Source organism: Podarcis filfolensis (assembly GCF_964270895.1).
Source record: "Podarcis filfolensis genome assembly, chromosome: 9".
In the NCBI taxonomy this organism is placed as follows: Eukaryota; Metazoa; Chordata; class Lepidosauria; order Squamata; family Lacertidae; genus Podarcis; species Podarcis filfolensis.
In genome coordinates this window covers 67,164,689-67,182,023 of record NC_139610.1, presented here as the reverse complement: position 1 = coordinate 67,182,023, position 17,335 = coordinate 67,164,689, and the positions used below count along the sequence as shown (strand labels likewise).

At 50.9% G+C, this 17,335-nt stretch overlaps 1 protein-coding gene across 2 annotated transcripts in view; it reads right to left on the bottom strand.

Annotated features, from left to right (window-relative positions):
* The window catches only part of CCNI (cyclin I), a 65,055-nt gene extending 52,819 nt beyond the window's left edge, over positions 1-12,236 (bottom strand). Inside the window, exon 1 of one of the 2 annotated variants that reach the window (XM_083571619.1) lies at positions 11,539-12,236. The gene's annotated coding sequence lies outside the window, so the exon portion shown is untranslated. The remainder of the gene's footprint in view (positions 1-11,538) is intronic. The other variant, XM_083571621.1, reaches the window with a different exon arrangement.
* Positions 12,237-17,335: the final 5,099 nt, after the last annotated feature.

The following is a 17,335-nucleotide window of genomic DNA, read 5'->3' as shown; positions in this document are numbered from 1 at the left end:
GGGGGGGTGAACACTTCTCTCAATCTGCTTTCTCCATACCTAATTTTATATACCTGTATACCCTTGAGCTGAAAAAGTTCTGCTCCTTCCTCGTCCGTGTCAACATTAAGAAAAAGAGGTAAGAATAGGAACAGCAATATATATGTGGACTGTCCCTGGATCAAGTGACTTTTCTTCTCTAAAGTTCTCAACGCTCTTAACCGAGCTCAAGGTTGTCCTCTGAACTTAACTGACAATCAGGCACAGTCAGTCCATCATTTGAAAAATAAGACTTTAGAGCCGTCTTGCCAGAAAACGTCAACTAGACATTCTGCTTTGGTGACTGTAACCTTGGTTCAAGGAGCCATTTGGCACCTAGATTATATGTCTGAGCCAGTGTGGTGTAGTGGTTAAGAGCGGTAGTCTCGTAATCTGGTGAACCGGGTTCGCTTCCCCGCTCCTCCACATGCAGCTGCTGGGTGACCTTTGCCTAGTCACACTTCTTTAAAGTCTCTCAGCCCCACTCACCTCACAGAGTGTTTGTTTTGGGCGAGGAAGGGAAAGGAGAATGTTAGCCGCTTTGAGACTCCTTAAAGGGAGTGAAAGGCGGGATATCAAATCCAAACTCTTCTTCAAACTCTAACACTGTTCTAGAGTTAGGGGTGAGCAGTGCCAACACCTTGGTTTAAGAACAGCTTGGTTTATGAACAACTTGGATTAAGAACGCTGCAAGCCCAGAAGAAGAAGGTGTTTTGGTTTGTGAACTTTGCCTTGGAATAAGAACATGTTCCGCTTCCTGTTGAGTGTGTTCCACTTGTAAATTGAGTCCCCCACTGCTATGGGAAAGCACGCCTTGGTTTAAGAACGCTTTGGTTTAAGAACAGACTTCTGGAATGGATTAAGTTCGTAAACCAAGGTATCACTGTACTAAACTGTTGAGGGTCATTTACAACATAAGAAGACTGCCTGCCCTAGCGCTCTAAAGAGGACCTCTCCAAAATGGAATAAAATGGCAAATGGAATTCAATGTAAAACAAGTGTGATGTGATGCACGCTCCTGGGGTTTGAAATGGCGGCGACTGACCAGTAAGTAGCTGAGACCCCCAAGTAGCTGAGACCTTGGGGTCGTAGTGGACAGCTCAATGAAGACGCTGGCCCCGTGGGCAGTCTTTGCAAGAGGTCTTCTGAACCAGCCAGGCAACCCCAATGACTAGAACAAGCGCAAGCAGGGAAAGAGGTTTTTGGGGCGGATGATACGCCTGCCCTCAACACAAGGCAAACAGGTTAATTCTGTGCTCCAAACACCACCAGGTAATTCTGTACTCCCACCCATTAGCCACACACACCCCCGGAGGCAAAATGGCCCATTCCCAACCCTCCCCTACAATAGACCAGTCCGTTCCGCTTCCAGCCCTGCCTGCTGGGAAAAAGGCAGAGGGGCTGACCTGGTGGTTTTCAGGACATTTTGTTGCCGGGTTTACAGCCGGGATTTGACAAGAGGAGTGCAAGCCCGCACGTCCTGCAGCCAAATGCCCCTGGAGTATTTTGTTATCCTGATGGTCGGCTTTATAACGTTCCAGATTTATTGCAGGACACATGTGGGGAGGGAAACAAACAAACAGTGGAGTCTCCAGAAAAAAAACCCCCAGCAATTGCAAATGCAGGCCAACTGACTCAGATGAAGGGATTCCTTTGCAAGGGAGAATCTGCTGGAGGGAGGGTGCTTAACCCTTTACAGTCTCAAATTAGAGGCCGACACAGGATTGGGAATTCTGTAGAGATGCTGTCCAATATCGATTTATTCTCCCTGAGTAAATACAGTGGTACCTCGGGTTAAGTACTTAATTCGTTCCAGAGGTCCGTACTTAACCTGAAACTGTTCTTAACCTGAATAACCACTTTAGCTAATGGGGTCTCCTGCTGCTGCCATGCCGCCAGAGCACAATTTCTGTTCTCATCCTAAAGCAAAGTTCTTAACCTGAAGCACTATTTCTGGGTTAGAGCAGTCTGTAACCTGAAGCGTATGTAACCTGAAGCGAATGTAACCTGAGGTACCACCGTATTCAGGTTTTTGAGGGTTGTTGTTGTTTTTTGAAAAAGAAGAAGTGTGCACACACTTTGTATTAACCCAAATATTATTCAATTAAAATCCTCTGGGTTCCATCCCATATTAAGCAATTGACTATAAGCACGCAAGGAAATGGCTGAGACAAGACAGGGCAGGTTAACCATTAAGCGAAGAGACTCCTCCACTCCAAAGTTCAAACCAGGAGAAAATACCGTATTTTTCGCCCCATAGGACGCACCGGCCCATAGGACGCACCAAGTTTTTTGGGGGGAAAATAAAGGAAAAAAAATTATTTCCCCCCCAGGCGCTTGTGGGGCCGGCAGCGGGGAGACGCACTGTGCCTCCCAGCTGTCCCCGGAACTTGCAGGGCAGGGGGCAGGGAGAAGCGCTCTTCTCCCTGCCGCCTGCCTGCAGACCAGGTCCGGGGACAGCGGGAAGACGCGCTGCGCCTCCCCACTGTCCCCGGAGCTTGCGGGGCTGGCAGCGGGGAGAAGCACGCGTCTCCCTGCCGTCAGCCTCCAAACCACATCGGGAGACAGCGGGATGGCGGCGTTCCGCCTCCCCGCTGTCCCCCGACCTTGTGGGGCTGGCGCTGCGGCTCTCCTGAAGCCTGGAGAGCGAGAGGGGTCGGTGCACACCAACCCCTCTCGCTCTCCTGGCTTCAGCGAAAGCCTGCATTCGCCCCATAGGACGCACACACATTTCCCCTTCATTTTTGGAGGGGGAAAAGCGCGTCCTATAGGGCGAAAAATACGGTAACACGATTTCAACAGCTTTGGAACTGGAGACAGAGGCCTGGAGAGAGGCTGCATAAGCATCATAAATGTAAAGCACATTGACTTCCCTGGGAATTGTAGTTTGTGAAGGGTGCTGGGAATTGTAGCTCTGTAAGAAGGTAAACTACCGTTTCCAGGATTCTTTGGGAGGCTGCGTGGACTTTAAATGTGTGGTGTGCATGCAGACTGAGACTCAACTCATGGTAAGATTTCAGCAAAGGAAAGAGAGATTCTGCACTGCCTAATTTGGGTTACAATCTGCGCAAGGCAAGAAGCTGAAGAGAACTCTTGTGGTGTGGTTCCCCCTCCAAACCATACACACCTTTCTGCAACACAACTTACGGCCAGACTGATTTGTCTCCCTGGGGGACCAGTTGATTATTCCAAGCACTGTTCACATTTATGAGACGCCACAGAACACCTGCAGGCAGGGAAAAACCCTGACACAGCAACAAAAATCCGTAAGCTGAAAAAAAATTAAAAATCCAAGCAGCACATATGAAGACCCAGTTCACGCGCAACAATACTTAGGCAACAGATGCCTGCAGGGCCAAGTAAATATGCTTCGGTGCTTGAAACAGACAATTCGAACTGCGTTCCCATCGTTCTCATTAGTGTGGGAATAATCTATCAGGATTATCTATCTATCTACAAAGCCTAAAGAAATGAACAGGCCCAGCTGTTTCCAACATCACCGTATTGTGCCTTGCGGTAAGTCCTCCCTCAAATGCTGCCATCAAACTTGGGCGCCTTCTGCACGACACGTTTATAACATTATTAACAGCCATGAGTTCCCCCAAAGATTCCTGGGAACTGTAGTTTGATAAGGGCGCTGAGACTCCTGCCCTCCTCACAGAGCTACAATTCCCAGAGGGTTTAACAATTCTGTTGCTGCTGCTGCTGCTGCTGCTGCTGCTGCTGTTGCTTCTCTGTATATTATATTAGAAGCTGACCAGTGTGGCTGGGGCAACCCAGTCAGATGAGCAGTGTACAAAAAGCAAATTATTATTATTATTATTATTATTATTATTATTATTATTATTATTCCACTTCCCAGGGAGCTCTACGGAAATGCAGCTCAGTGAGGAAGAATACGAGCATAGCTGCCAACGTTTCCCTTTTTTTAAGGGAAATTCCCTTATTCCGAATAGGATTCCTCGCAAGAAAAGGGAAAAGTTGACAGCTATGAATACAAGTCTCCCAACAGTTCTTAGCACTCTTAACCAACTACAGTTCCCAGGATTCCTTGGGGGAAGCCATGGCTGTTTAAAGTGGTATCATTGTGTGTTAAATTTGTAGTGCGGATGGGGCCTTGCAGAATCACAATTCATACATCCCTATGTAAAAGACAGGAACGAAAGCAGTGCATATGGCGGTGGGAGGAGAGGGAATAAAATTATTTTCCCCCAAGAAAACAAATAATATTTTTCTGTGGGAGTGTTTGTAAAGAATCCCTTGGAAGGTACACATTTGGATCCCTCCTCAGCCACCTAGAACTCCATACTGGCTATACCATTTTTTTTTTTTTAAACATACAAAATGCAATCATCTGGAAAGGGCCCAAATACAACACACCTTAGGTTTTGGTTTTCCCCCTGAAAGCTGAAAGCCCCGGAGGCAAAATACCTTCAGATGCAAACATCAAAGGAGCAATTGCTTTCATCCAACCAAGTGCAGATTATTTTGCTCCTCCTGTTTATATATCTGTTTCGCTAAAACGCAGGGCCTCAACTGCACCACAACCAGAGGTGATGTGGGGCACACAGCGGCCTGCCTCAATCGAAGCAAGGTTTCTCTCCCCAGCAACACAATAATATTTACTTTAAAGTTACACACATCATTTCCCCACCGGTTGATGACGTGGGGCAGAGCAGGGAAGATGGGCAGAACTCCAGAACATCACCAGGGGGGAACACACCTGAAATAGGTGGACGAAGGCACATAAAACCATAGAGATGTAGAGTTTGATGGGACCCCAAGAGTCATATATTCCAACCCCCTGCAATGCAGTAATCTCAGCTAAATCCTCCATGACAGATGGCCACCCAACCTCTGCGTAAAAACCTCCAAGGAAGGAGAGCTCCCCTCCGTCGAACAGGTCTTGTTGTCAAAGTTATGGCCATACTTCCATATGGCAACAGGTAAAGGGACCCCTGACCGTTAGGTCCAGTCACGGACAACGCTGGGGTTGCAGCGCTCATCTCGCTTTATTGGCCGAGGGAGCCGGCATACAGCTTCCGGGTCATGTGGCCAGCATGACTAAGCCGCTTTTGGTGAACCAGAGCAGTGCACGGAAAAGCCGGTACCTATTTATCTACTTGCACTTTGACGTGCGTTCGTACTGCTAGGTTGGCAGGCGCAGAGACCGAGCAACGGGCGGTCACCCCGTCACAGGGATTCGAACCGCCGACCTTCTGATCGGCAAGCCCTAGGCTCTGTGGTTTAACTCACAGCGCCACCCGCGTCCTTAAGGCAACAGGTACTACAGCTTAAACCCACCTTAGAAACCGTGGCAGGTGTACTAGCAATATAACCAGCAAAACGAATGCAATAAACCCCTCATCTGAATGCAGCCCTCCGAACCCGGACTCCCAGAAATTTAGCACTAGTGTCTAAGAACATTAGCTATTTTTCTAGACCATGGGCAGGCAAACTAAGGCCCAGGGGCCGAATCTGGCCCAATCGCCTTCTCAATCCGGCCTGCAGACAGTCCAGGAATCAGTGTGTTTTTACATGAGTAGAATGTGTCCTTTTATTTAAAACACATCTCTGGGTTATTTGTGGGGCATAGGAATTCGTTCTTTTTTTCCTCCAAAATATAGTCCGGCCCCCCACAAGGTCTGAGGGACTGTGGACCGGCCCCCTGCTGAAAAAGTTTGCTGACCCCTGTTCTAGACCTTCTGGCAAACAGACAAAAATACAGGTTTTTTTGCAGGACAAATTTCACACCTGACTTGGTGGCTCAGAGATTGTGGTTGTTCCAAGGTGCACTACTGCATCCCTGCAGACCTTTTTCTCAGCAGAAGAAAAAAAATATTGTTACCAAGATCTGAAAGAGAATCCCTCAAGACAGCAATTAATTCTCTGCAGCTGCTTCGCGAGTTACGTTTGAGCCAGTCTCACGTTGCAAAAATATGCACACACAAAATCCTAGCGCCCGCAGGGAGATTATAGGGGGAGAGGGGGAACTGCTGCAATCAGCTATATCCTAAAGATCCCAAACTCTCAAACAACAAAGGCATCACTACAGAAGGGGGGGGGAGATGAAAGAATTTCAAAGAAAGCCTTCTATTACACCAATAGGGTTGAATGAGGTTGTTAAAAGGGGTTCCTACTGCACAGATTGCAGGCAGTTATGACATACCACAGTTCACAGGTTACACATCCAGAAATCACTGGACGTACACTTTCCAAACTGTATTAACAAAACACCTTTGCAGCAACAAGGCATTTTCTATTTACAATGGTACCTTGGTTTATGAACTTAATCCGTTCCAGAAGTCCGTTCTTAAACCGAAACCATTCTTAAACAGAGGCACGCATTCCCTAATGAGGCCTTGCACCGCCGGTGCCCTTCCACCATTCGGATTCCATTCTTAGACTGAGGTAAAGGTCGCAAAGGTAAAGATAAAGAGACCCCTGACCATTAGGTCCAGTCGTGACCGACTCTGGGGTTGCGGCGATCATCTCGCTTTACTGGCCGAGGGAGCCGGCGTACAGCTTCCGGGTCATGTGGCCAGCATGACTAAGCCGCTTCTGGCGAACCAGAGCAGCGCACGGAAACACACTTTACCTTCCCGCCGGAGCAGTACCTATTTATCTACTTGCACTTTGACATGCTTTTGAACTGCTAGGTTGGCAGGAGCAGGGACCGAGCAACGGGAGCTCACCCCGTTGCAGGGATTCAAACCGCCAACCTTCTGATCGGCAAGTCCTTGGCTCTGTGGTTTAACCCACAGCGCCACCCACATCCCTCTAAACTGAGATACCACTGTATTATAAAGAGCTGGAATGCTCTGGTATATAATGAAATGGGGTGGGGTGGGGGACGTTTAGAATAACTTCTGTTAAAAAACTTGTGCATGACAACAGCTGCACGAACAGTTACTAGCCCAGAGATGGAAAGAAGAGACAACCCCGACCAGAGAAGAATGACAAACCAAGTTGATGGACTATGCCGAAATGGCAAAATTCACTAGGAAGCTCAGGAACCAAGAAGACAAGATCTTTAAAAAAAAATAAGGGAAAAGTTTATAATGTATATACAGTGGTACCTTGGGTTAAGTACTTAATTCGTTCTGAAGGTCTGTTCTTAACCTGAAACTGTTCTTAACCTGAAGCACCACTTTAGCTAATGGGGCCTCCTGCTGTCGCCGCGCCGCCGGAGCACGATTTCTGTTCTCATCCTGAAGCAAAGTTCTTAACCTGAGGTACTATTTCTGAGTTAGCGGAGTCTGTAACCTGAAGCTTATGTAACCTGAGGTACCACTGCACAAGATTATTGTAAGCAGATTGAAACATTGGCAGGATTTTAAACACATTTGTAATGTATGGATAACTTAGAAAGGTTAGAATTGGGGGAGGGGGCGAAGTAGTGATATGCAGTTGAAAATAGGATTAATAGGACCCATGGAAGGGATCGGGTGAAGTCAGGAGATTTAGAGTAATCTCAGCATTTGGATTCGGAATTGGTTTTGTGGTATGTTTATATTTTTGAAAATCGAATGAAAATTTATTTTAAAAAGAAAGAAAAAGAGCTGGAATGCTACAGCAGATAACTGCAATCCTGTGCACGTCTACTCAAGAGATGATCCTCTGAATTCATTGGGAGGTACATTTGGGAATCTGGCCTGAAACATTGGAGATCTGCTGCCAGACAGTGTAGACAATACTGAGTCAGATGGACCAATGGTCTGAATGGGTATAATGCAGCTTCCTCTGTCCCAGTTAAGGAGAAAAGCCAAAATAATAATATAATAATAATAATTTATTATTTGTACCCCGCCCATCTGGCTGGGTTTCCCCAGCCACTCTGGGCGGCTTCCAACAAAGATGAAAAATACACTAAAATGTCACGTATTAAAAACTTCCCCGAACAGGGCTGCCTTCAGATGTCTTCTGAATGTCAGGTAGTTGTTTATCGCTTTGACATCTGATGGGAGGGCGTTCCACAGGGTGGGCGCCACTACCGAGAAGGCCCTCTGCCTGGTTCCCCGTAACTTGGCCTCTCGCGGTAAGGGAACCACCAGAAGGCCCTCGGAGCTGGACCTCAGTGTCCGGGCAGAACGATGGGGGAGGAGACGCTCCTTCAGATATACTGGACCGAGGCCGTTTAGGGCTTTAAAGGTCAGCACCAACACTTTGAATTGTGCTCGGAAACGTACTGGGAGCCAATGTAGGTCTTTCAAGACCGGTATTATATGGTCTCGGCGGCCGCTCCCAGTCACCAGTCTAGCTGCCGCATTCTGGATTAGTTGTAGTTTCCGGGTCACCTTCAAAGGTAGCCCCACGTAGAGCGCATTGCAGTAGTCCAAGCGGGAGATAACCAGAGCATGCACCACTCTGGCGAGACAGTCTGCAGGCAGATAGGGTCTCAGCCTACGTACCAGATGGAGCTGGTAAACAGCTGCCCTGGATACAGATTTGACCTGTACCTCCATGGACAGCTGTGAGTCCAAAATGACTCCCAGGCTGCGCACCTGGTCCTTCAGGGGCACAGTTACCCCATTCAGGACCAGGGAATCCTCCACACCTGCCCGCCTCCTGTCCCCCAAAAACAGTACTTCTGTCTTGTCAGGATTCAACCTCAATCTGTTAGCTGCCATCCATCCTCCAACCGCCTCCAGACACTCATACAGGACCTTCAACGCCTTCACTGGTTCTGATTTAAAAGAGAGGTAGAGCTGGGTATCATCCGCATACTGTTTCAGCCCCACGAAATCTGCAGGAGCAGGGCAAAAATACCAATCTATCTTACAGGGATGGAGTGTGGATTGCAATATGAGAAGTACAGATCACTCGGGAAGTTTTGCAGTTGGTGTAGGTCGTATTTTAGGATCTATGGAGTGTTTTTATTGAAATACATGAATCATCAGCAAAGCAGGGTTTTTATTGAAAACATTTCCATTTGTCACTCATGAAAGCTAACCCCAAGCCAGGTTTTTTTTTTTTGCTCCAAGCGAAGGAAAAGGTTTAATATCCTTTGCCAAAGGAAGATGAATCCTTTGAGTCAACGATGCAAGTGGAGCCAACATGCCTGGTTCAAGGAACATAACAAGTTGATTTATACAATGCCAGACCAATGGCCAATCGTGTTCAATATGCAGCAAAGCATCCTTCACAGCCCTACCTAGAGGCAACAGAGACTGAAACAGGGATTTTCTTTACACAAAGTGCTACTCAACCTCTGAGAAATACCATTCTTCTTCTTTGGATCTGCACAATATTTTCAGCAATGGTTACCATTATGCCCAATTTATTCTGGCTTTCCTAGTTGCAGGGAGCGGCAAGGACTTCTGCCAGAAACGTAACTTTTTTAAAGTTGAAAACAGATACCCAGAAAGTTTTAAGGATATGGCGAGAAGGACATTCTGTGCTTCGTTTACACGTGTGGCAGAACTGTTACATAAGCGAAACGAACACCTCGCACTGCCGCAAACTAAGACACATCTATTTAAGACTATATAGTCCTCGGAGCAGGGACCCCTTTTTGCTTTTCGCTCTGCAAAGCTTACAGGCAAGGAAGAACTACACTGTGTAAAAAACCAAAACAAAACAAAAAAATCATTTGGCACCCGGCAATCTGTTTTGGCTACAGGTCTTGGCACGCTGGGCATTCTTTTTTTAGTTAATGCTTGCATTTGGGTGGTTGCAACATGACACCAGCGAAAGGGGATCTCTAGTCCCTGTTGGCAAGGATTGAACTCTGCTCTAAGCATGGCCACTCCCACCTCCAGCCCCTGCCACACCCCTCTCCCTCTGCCCACAGCTGGCATGCAAAGTTTTTTGCAGGGGCACTGTCCCAAGGGCAAGATCCTGGGTATTTTACTGCAATGTTGCAGGGGTCAGCAAACTTTTTCAGCTGGGGGCTGGTCCAGTCCCTCAGACCTTGTGGGGGGCCAGACTATATTTTGGAAAGAAAAGAAAAAGAACGAATTCTTATGCCCCACAAATAACCCAGAGATGCATTTTAAATAAAGGATACATTCTACTCATGTAAAAACACCAGGCAGGCCCCACAAATAACCCAGAGATGCACTTTAAATAAAAGGACACATTCTACTCATGTAAAAACACGCTGATTTCCGGACCGGATTTAGAAGGGGATTGGGCCGGATCCAGCCCCCGGGTCTTAACGTTTGCCTACCCATGGACTAGGGCAAGCCCCCCACTCCAATTCCTTGTGCAGACCCAGGAGTTAGGCCTTTAATGCTACAACCATTCGCTTGCAAGCCTCCAGACAAGAGGGATGCAACCTAACTCTGCAAAAATAAAGGATTCAGTCACCCCAGGCATCGCCCGCTGGGCTCCTGGGGCATCCCTGCTGCAGATGAGCTCGACAGGACCCGAACTGCCTTTCAAATGCAGCGGCTCCCAGACTCTGCAACGCTTCTGGCAGGCACAATGACGTAACCAGCAGACGGAGCGGTGCGGGCCGCTTGGACATAAACAAGCGCTAACCTGGAACTGAAACTACAGGCACGGCCAGGATTAAGAGCGGAGGTGGAGAGAGCCACTTTTCCAAAACAGTCACTCGCTGGGGGCAGCCGAGTTTGCACCATTTAGGGTCTTTGCAGCCAAATGCACAAATTCCAGGAAACAATGCAAGGCCTCCCGCTAGGTGTTCTCTGCAGAACTGACTTTCCCCCCTTCTTTCCTTGCCACGGCTGAGTGTTTTCCGTCCCCCCAGTGAACCAAACAGAGTATGCACCACTGAAGTTGCTCCAAAGGCATTCAAAAGAAGGTCAAAGCGCGCGCAAAGCAGACGCCGGATCCTAACCACGTATAAACTCAGATGCAAACCCCAGCAGAGCACAATGGGTCTGGCTCCCTAGAGAGCTTGCATCCGACCGCAGCCTTGACTGCTCACCGCCCGTTTCCTTTACATTGCGCCTTGCATGCAAGCCGCAGCCGTCCTGCACCGGGCGCATAAAACGGTCTGCACCCCGTTGCAAACGCGCGCGCGGTTTTCTTGGAGACGCGCTCGGCGTTGCAGCAGCGCGAAAAGAGCGCGCTTGCTACACAGCAGGCCACCCGCGGAAGGGACCCCGCATGTATTATGTAAACAACAACACGGGCAACGGCTTAGGCACCACCTCCCTCTTAAAGCGCACACGCGGGGCGAAAAATATGGAACAATGCAGCAGGGGAGTGCGAAAAATAATAATAACGTAATCCGGCAGAATGCAAACAGGAACCGCTTTCAAAACACCAGCGTTGCGTATCTTTGAAGTTGCTCAAGTCCTGCTCTGGCCTACTCCGCACAAATGGTTTGGGCATGGAGGTTTGTGCAGATCAAGGGTGCAAACACAGGTCAATGCAAAGATAGAGAAATGCATACAACAGGCGAACGTGGCCAGGATGCAACCTTCGATTGCAAAAGGAGTCTTGCTTGGATTTCAGACCCTATCACGGATATCAACAAAGAGGCTTGCATCCTGATCTGCAACGGCCAAGTATTTATTTTCACTATTATTTATTATTAATTTGGCTCACCTCCCCTGCAAAGCCGTAGAAATCCCCTGTTGCAATTGGCCAGCATCCGGTCCATTAAAACCCCATGGTGGCAGCTCCAGGCGTGAAAGAGATGGTTTGCTTAGTTGCTCTTCGTTAGTTTCCTGCTCGGTCCATGGCTGATGGGGAAGAAGAGGCGGCGGCGGGGCTGCAGCTGCCTCCGGTGTTCATGCCTCCATGGTGGCGGGTGCTTCGCTTGGTGCTCTCCGTTGCGCTTTGGAGGGAAAGCAAAAAAAGGAAAAGAGAGAGAAGGGGGAGGTGAGGAAGAGAAAGAGAGAGAGAGAGAGGAAAAAAACTGGCCCTTTTGTTGTGGTTGGTGCAGTTGCTGCCCCCAGGGCAGAGAAAAGCGCCTTGCTTGCTTAGGAAGGGGAGGCGAAAGGAAAAGGGGAAGAAGGGGGGGGAAGAGGGAAGGGAAAGGGGGGTGGAAAATAATAATTAAAGGGGGGGATAAAACAAGAAAAAGAGAGAGAGTGAAGCAGAGAGCAAGCCGCTTCCCGGGGGGAGCAGGGGAGGGAAAGAAGAGCCGGCAGCGGGCAGCTGAGCCTCCTCCCCCGGCCTCGCTGCTCCGCCTCCTGCGCGCAAAAGTCGTGCGTAAAGGAGAGGAGGAGGAAGCGGGCGGGCTTTGCGCAGGGATCCTGGCCCGCCGAAGCGCGCGCCGAGACCCGGGAAAGAGGGGGCGGAACTGCTGCCGCCGCCGACTCAAAAAGCAGAGGAAGCTGCCTTGTGTAGTTCCAGTCTCCAGCAAAGATGTTCTCTCCCAAGCCCACATTTCCAGCATGTTTGCGTTCCTGGCTCTACGCTGGCTTGGTCATGTCCACAGAATGTGAAATATACTCAGAGTCGCAAAGTGATTTCATGCTCTTTATTCAGCTCATAGTGGTGAGGAGGAATGAATGAAAGTCCCCTCAAGGTATCTGCTTTATATACATTATTTACACAATGGGCTGCACATGATTGGCTAATTCCGGAATTCTACTGTAAGCCAATCAGGTTGTGGATTCACTTCTATCTGGAGCATGATTGGGTGGTTCCTGCCAACCAATCATATTGCTGCATTGTTCTAGGACCAATCTGACTGCTGCATTCTGAATCCTATTGTTCTAGGACCAATCAGACTGCTGCAGTTTGGATCCTATTCAACTCAGTACATAACACCCCTCCCCTCTAAGTTCCAGTCCTGCCCGGGAGGTCGCATTCATAGTCCTCGAGGTACGCCGGTGGCCTACGTGTGCGTTGCGGCCTGGGGTGTTCCCTGGTCCGGGGTTCAGGTTCTGGCTCATGTTCCAAGGATGCTGGCTGTGATGGGCCTGTCTGGTCTGGTGCAACCGGCTCGCTCAGTCGTGGTTCTGGTTCCGGTGTCCTTTTGGCTTCGCGGGTCCTCTCTGTATTTACTGATTCTGGAATATGCCTGGTGCCACGCTGACACCGAATTGCAGCCGCTTTACCCTGAACGCTCCTCTGTGCGTCACAATCGTCTGTGCCTCTCCTGCTGGCCCCTCCTGCTCTATGGGCCTCACTGCCCCTCTGTTCCCTTGGGACTCCTCTAACCTTTCCTCCTCCTGGTTTTCTCCCGGGAATCGTCGCCGTATCTGGTCGCAGTGGCGGCGCCAGCATTGCCCCCCATCCGTTAGCACCTCGTACGACACGGGACCAGTGACCCTGGTGACTGTGGCGGGTACCCATGCTGGGCCTGCCCCAAAATTCTTTGCGTACACTGGGTCCTGGGCCTCGAAGGTCCGGGGGTTCCTGCCTTCCCCCACCACTACCTCATCCTGAGCTCTATCAGGGTGAAGGCGGTCCAATCTGATTGCAAGGCGCCGACCCATTAGTAGTTCAGCGGGGCTCCGGCCAGTCGTTGAGCTGGGGGTGCTGTGTTGTGCTAGGAGGAATGTGGCAAGGCGGTACTCCCAATCCCCTTGCGTCATGCGGCGAAGGGTGTCCTTGGTGGTCCGCACCATGCGTTCTGCTTGGCCATTGGTGGCAGGGTGGAATGGCGCCGAACGGATGTGGCGGATGGCGTTCTGCGCTGTGAATGTTTGGAATTCTCCTGACGTAAATGCAGTCCCATTGTCTGAGACGAGAGTGTCAGGGAGCCCGTGGGTTGCAAACAGCCTGCGTAGTACCCGGATGGCTGCGGACGTAGAAGTGGACGGTACCAGTGCGACTTCCAGCCATTTGGTGTAGGAGTCCACCACTATGAAGAATGTTTTCCCCTGAAAGGGGCCAGCGAAGTCCACATGCAGGCGTGACCATGGTGCTCGGGCGGACTCCCAGGACTGGACTGGGGCCCTTGGGGGATCTGGGCGGGATTCTTGGCAGGCCTGGCAGTGTTTGACCCAGGCCTCTATCTCTCCGTCGATCCCCGGCCACCACACATAACTCCTGGCAAGGGCCTTCATTCTTACTACCCCTGGGTGTGTCTCGTGTAGGGCTGTGAGGACCCTTTTGCGGAGGGGCTGGGGAACAACGACCCTGCTTCCCCATAACAGGCACCCCTTGTGGGCTGACAGTTCATGTTTGCGGGTTGTGTAGCCGGCGAATTCTGGCCCGGGGCTGCTGCTGGGCCATCCCCTCCACACCCAGTCCAGGACGCGGGAGATGACCCTATCTTTCTTGGAATGGTGTGCAACTTCTTGTGCCTGAATGGGGCGGTCGGGAAGCAGCTCCAGGCTCATAACCTCTTGTGCAGGTGCTGGGTCGGGGCCTGTTTCTGGTAGTGGTAGCCTGCTGAGGGCGTCCGCATGGCCCATCGCCTTCCCAGGGCGGTGAATCAGTGCATACTGGTAGCTGGCAAGGAAAATTGACCACCTGAGGACACGAGGAGACAGCACTTGGGGGGTCTGCTTTTCGGAGGCAAACAAGCCAAGCAAGGGCTTGTGGTCAGTCACCACGGTGAAGGGCCGCCCGTACAAGAAATCATGGAATTTTTTTACTCCCTTCACGATTGCCAGACCCTCCTTGTCGATTTGCGAGTAGTTCCGCTCGGTTGCGTTGAGTGTCTGGGAAAAGTATGCCACCGGTACCTCTCTTCCATCCGGGAGTTGGTGTCCCAGGACAGCGCCAATGCCATAGGGTGAGGCGTCGCATGCTAGCACCACCGGCAGCCTCTCGTCGAAGTGTGCCAAGACCGAGTTTGAGACAAGCAAGTCCTTGACTGCCTGGAATGCGGCCTCCTGGCGCTGGCCCCACACCCAAGGGGCCCGCTTGTCCAGGAGTCTGTGTAGGGGCTCCGCTACCGCCGCCTTGTGGGGAAGGAAGGAATGGTAAAAGTTCAATAGTCCCAAGAAGGCCTGAAGTTCAGTCTTGTTCTTGGGCGCTGGGGCATCACAAATGGCCCGTACCTTGTCCCCAGTCGGGTGGACCCCTTCTGCGTCCACCATAAATCCCAGAAAGTCCACCTGAGGCACTCCTAGTAGACATTTTTCCCGCTTCACCTTGAGACCCGCCGTCTGGAAACGGTGCAGAACGGTGCGGAGGCGGTCCTCAAACTCCTCTGGTGTGGGCCCGGCAATCAACACATCATCGAAGAAGGGGGTGACGCCAGGAATCCCTTTAAGGAGAGAGTCCATTAGATTCTGGAATATGCCTGGTGCCACGCTGACACCGAATTGCAGCCGCTTTACCCTGAACGCTCCTCTGTGCGTCACAATCGTCTGTGCCTCTGCTGTGGCCTCATCTACTGGCAGTTGTTGATATGCTTGGGCCAAGTCCAGCTTGCCAAAAATTTTCGACCCAGCCAGGGTGGCAAGGACATGGCTGACCACTGGCACTGGGTATGCATGGGCCGTGAGGGCCTTGTTTATGGTACATTTGTAGTCTGCGCAGATGCGGACCGAACCATTCGGCTTGACTGGTGTGACGATTGGGGTTTCCCAGGGGGCATTAGGCACCGGCTCCAGCACGCCTTGCTCCACGAGTCGGTCCAATTCCTCGTCTATACGGGGTTTCAGGGCGAACGGGACCCGGCGGGCCTTGAGCCTGACTGGTCGTACTGCGGGGTCAAGCTGTAGAGCAATGGGGGGGCCCGTATACTGTCCCAATTTCCCATCAAAAACCCCCGGAAATTCCTTGCATATGGCGTCCACGTCCACTTGTAAGCTCGTGTGGTTCACCCCGGTGACGGCTAGCCCCAGTGGTCCAAACCATGCCAATCCCAGTAAGCTAATGTAGGGGCCCTTGACCACAAGCAAGTCCAGTTGCCGCGTCCGCCCTCGGTATTGCACCCTGAAGGTCCCCACCCCCATTGTGGGGACCTTACGTTTCTGGAAGTCCCGGAGGGTGAATGGGGCCGGCCTGAGTTTGGGACCCCCAGTAGGACACAGTTTCCTTAAGGTCCTTGCCGAGATTATGGATAGAGTTGAACCCGTGTCAAGCTCCATGCGGCATGGGGCCCCCTCTATGTGTACCTCTACATAAATTTTCTCTACGTTGGGGTGGGGCAACTGGTATACCTGGAAGTCCGTGAGCTCCGTCGAGTTGCCTTGGTGTGTTGGGCCCCGGGACCTGGGGCTCTTGGATTGGTCATCTGATGCCTGGCGTCGGGTGGGCCGAGCTCGACACACCCGGGCGATGTGTCCCAATTTTCTGCACTGCCTGCACTCTGCGTTGCGGAAACGGCAGGTCCTCCTCTCGTGACTGTCTCCACAGCTTGCGCAGTTCCCTGCTTCTCGTCGAGGCAGCTGTGGTATGTGGGCTGCTTGAGTGCGCTGCTGTACTCGGTGCACCTCCTCCCTGTTGGATCCTGAGTCGTCGGTGAGGTCTTCGTGGTGGACCCTCGGTTGGGACGGCTGGCTCGGCCGTGCCTCTTGCGTCGACCTCTCGGCAGCTTCCGTTGCCAGGGCCTCCTCCAGAGCGACCTGGAACGTTAGGTCCTTCTTAGCGTAGAGGCGTCGTTGCAGCTTCTCATCCTTCAGGCCACCGACGAGGCGGTCACGAAGCATGTTCTCCAGCTCTGAGAAGTTGCAGAACCGGGCAGCTTGGCGGAGAGAGGTCACAAACCCAGTTATGGTTTCCCCAGGGGCTTGCCGCTTTGCATAGAAGGCATTTCGACGAGCCACCACAGAGGGCTGTGGCGAAAAGTGCCCCTTCAGCTGTTCCATTATTGTTTTGTATGGAACAGTAGCGACGTCTTCGGGTGCAAGGAGAGCCCGGGCGATTTCAAACGTCTCCTCTCCGCAGACGCTGAAGAATATCGCCCTCTTCTTGGCGTCTTCTTCATCGGTGACCCCTTTGGCTTCTAGGAGGAAGGTGAAACGGGAGGCATACGCTTCCCAGTCTCCAGATGCTGGGTTGAACGGCGAGAAGCTGCTGTTGGTTGCCATTCTGAGTTCCTTGTGTCCCGGAGCTGAAGCCTGGATACACGGTGCGAGGCAGCGGTGCGGCAGGTGGCGGTGCTGCGGTGCTGTGTGTGGCAGTCAGCTCAGCGGGATCCCACCTTCGTCGCCAGTGAAATATACTCAGAGTCGCAAAGTGATTTCATGCTCTTTATTCAGCTCATAGTGGTGAGGAGGAATGAATGAAAGTCCCCTCAAGGTATCTGCTTTATATACATTATTTACACAATGGGCTGCACATGATTGGCTAATTCCGGAATTCTACTGTAAGCCAATCAGGTTGTGGATTCACTTCTATCTGGAGCATGATTGGGTGGTTCCTGCCAACCAATCATATTGCTGCATTGTTCTAGGACCAATCTGACTGCTGCATTCTGAATCCTATTGTTCTAGGACCAATCAGACTGCTGCAGTTTGGATCCTATTCAACTCAGTACATAACAGAA